A 3,072-nucleotide genomic window follows, 5' to 3' on the forward strand; every position below is an offset into this window, starting at 1 on the left:
TGATATCCTTAAATAAAAGTAAGTCTAATCCTAAGCTCTCCCCCTGAGATTTCCATATTCAGCAAAACAGTATAGAACCTGAAAAGAATAGATATTTATTCTGCTCAGTTAAAATGCCCCAGTAAGATGCTCTATTGTTAGTTCTATACATATCTCCCTGGACTTTTCCCATCTTGACTTTTTGAGACTGGTTCTTCATTTTTACCTCTAAATCTTTCAGCCAACCCATATTTTTTTCCACCAACTACCTTTTATGTAATTTATCTAGAAGATTATTCTGTCATACACACCAAATAACATTCATGACATGTCTCTGAGTAATGCAATGTCTAAAGTTCTAGGTGTGAGAATTAACAAGAGTGATGCCATTTTTCTACCTTGGTGACTGTTTCCTACCTTGGTGAAGGAGTTCCCAAAAACAAAGCAAAGGTCAACCTCTTCTCTACCTTTAACAGAGCTTAACAATCCTGACCACAAGAAACAATCCTCACCACATCCTTCCCCAGGCCCCTACAGTTTCAACCTGCCAGCGCTTCCCCAACTCCTTTGCTATAGAAACTGTATTATAAAAACCTCAGCTTGTAAGATATCCAGGGTCTCCGATTCCTGACTGAGACCTTGAGCAGGCTTATTCTTGTAAATAAACCTGTTTGGCCATTGAGTTGCCCTCTCTCTCACTTCCTTCCATTAAAAATCTTCCAGCAGAAACGGCTTCGAAATATGACCAGTCATTCTGCCCGAGTTGGCTCCCTAAGTTGGAACAGCTATATCCTGTCCAGTGGATCACGTTCTGGCCATATCCACCCCCACATCAAAGGAGTTGGGGAAGCAGAACACCATGTGGCCACACTGAGTGGCCACAGCCAGGAAGTGTGTGGGCTGCGCTGGGCCCCAGATGGACGACATTTGGCTAGTGGTGGCAATGATAACTTGGTCAATGTGTGGCCTAGTGCTCCTGGAGAGGGTGGCTGGGTTCCTCTGCAAACATTCACCCAGCATCAAGGGGCTGTCAAGGCTGTAGCATGGTGTCCCTGGCAGTCCAATGTCCTGGCAACAGGAGGAGGCACCAGTGATCGACACATTCGCATCTGGAATGTGTGCTCTGGGGCTTGTCTGAGTGCTGTGGATGCCCATTCCCAGGTGTGCTCCATCCTCTGGTCTCCCCACTACAAGGAGCTCATCTCCTGCCATGGCTTTTCACAGAACCAGCTGGTTATCTGGAAGTACCCAACCATGGCCAAGGTGGCTGAACTGAAAGGTCACACATCCCAGGTCCTGAGTCTGACCATGAGCCCAGATGGGGCCACAGTGGCATCTGCAGCAGCAGATGAGACCTTGAGGCTATGGCGCTGTTTTGAGTTGGACCCTGCACAGCGGCGGGAGTGGGAGAAGGCCAATGCAGCCAAAAGCAGCCTCATCCACCAAGGCATCCGCTGAAGACCAAGCCATCACCTTAGTTGTTTTTTATTTTTCTAATAAAGTCATGTCTCCCTTCAAAAAAAAAAAATCTTCCAGCTGGGCATGGTGGCTCATGCCTGTAATCCCAGCACTCTGGGAGGCTGAAGCAGGTGGATCACCTGTGGTCAGGAGCTCAAGACCAGCCTGCCCAACATGGTGAAACTCAGTCTCTACTAAAAATATAAAAATTAGCCAGGTGTGGTGGCAGGTGTCTGCAATCCCAGCTACTTGGGAGGCTGAGGCAGGAGAATTGCTTGAATTGGAGAGGCGGAGGTTGCAGTGAGCTGGAACTGCCCCACTGCACTCCAGCCTGGGCAACAAGAGTGAAACTCCGTCAAAACAAAACAAAACAAACTTCCTAACACTGAATTTGCCCATTAATTTTCTGTAAAATAGGGTTGAGAACACCTAGTTTGTCAGAGGATTTGTGATTTTAAATTGAGATAAGATAAAAATAACAAATCAAACGCTCTCACTAGGGTCTTCTCTTACAAAGATTTAGCAGAAATTACCCCCAAATACAAATATCTATCTATTCCTCAAACTTTTGTCCTTTACATATATATTATAGTCCTTACATATATATTATATTCTAATATTATCATATATATTTATTATATTCTAATATTATCATATATATTTATTATATTCTAATATGATATATTTTTCCTTTACATATATATTATTTCTTTATACATATATGTCCTTTACATATATATTTTTTTCTTTATACATATGTCCTTTACATATATATTTTTCTTTATACATATATGTCCTTTACATATATATATATATGTATGTATATGTGTCCTTTCTTTATACATATATATGTAAAGGAAAAATATATCATAATATTAGAATATAACAAATAGCACCACTAGAAAGACTAAAATTTTGAGGAATCCTGGAAGATAGAAAATAAAGGAGTTTGAGTTGATAGAGGAACAAGAGTAAAGGAAATCTCAGACAACAACTGCTGAAGAACTGTAAGTAATTCCAGAAATAATCCAGACTCAAAGCAGAACAAGAAAAAAGACCTGAGTCAGCCTTTAGGTGATCAAAAGTTATTTATTAACTGAAATATTGATTTGGTAAAGTTGGAACTGCCAAGTTCTCAGCTGGCAAAGGGAATCTTGCCCCAGGGTTAATGTTTTAAGAAAGGTGGTAAAAGTTGCTAGTACAGAGACCGTTGGAATTTTAAAGAAGTTGTACGTAAGTTCTCCATAAATTTAAAAACAAAAGAAATTTTAAAAGCGTGGGAAGAACAGCTAAGGTATTTTGACAAATAAAACTCTAAGGAAAGGCCCTTGCAATAGAAAAGAAGATACTGTAATCAAAGAAAAGATAGAAAATGCGTTTCTGCAGCTAAAAGGAGATAAGCCTTTAGACAGAATCCTCTGAGTCAAAGCGATTCAGCTAAAAGATAGAAAGAAAATCTCTTCACACAGTAAAATTTCAGATGTTCATAAATCCAGGGATAAGAAAGAAGGTATCAAACCTTCCATGGGAAAAATAGAGTTTTATAAACGAATGAGTATTAGAGGTCATCACAACTCCTCCTTGGTCTCACTGGAAAGGAGAAGGTAATAAAATTAAATTATTTTCAACCTAGAA

The 3,072-nt window shown here is 40.1% G+C and overlaps 1 pseudogene; it reads left to right on the forward strand.

Moving 5' to 3' along the window:
• Window positions 1-707: 707 nt before the first annotated feature.
• Window positions 708-1,507, forward strand: LOC100397376 (cell division cycle protein 20 homolog pseudogene; annotated as a pseudogene).
• The last annotated feature ends 1,565 nt before the right edge of the window (window positions 1,508-3,072 follow it).

Source organism: Callithrix jacchus, chromosome 4, assembly GCF_049354715.1.
Source record: "Callithrix jacchus isolate 240 chromosome 4, calJac240_pri, whole genome shotgun sequence".
In the NCBI taxonomy this organism is placed as follows: Eukaryota; Metazoa; Chordata; class Mammalia; order Primates; family Cebidae; genus Callithrix; species Callithrix jacchus.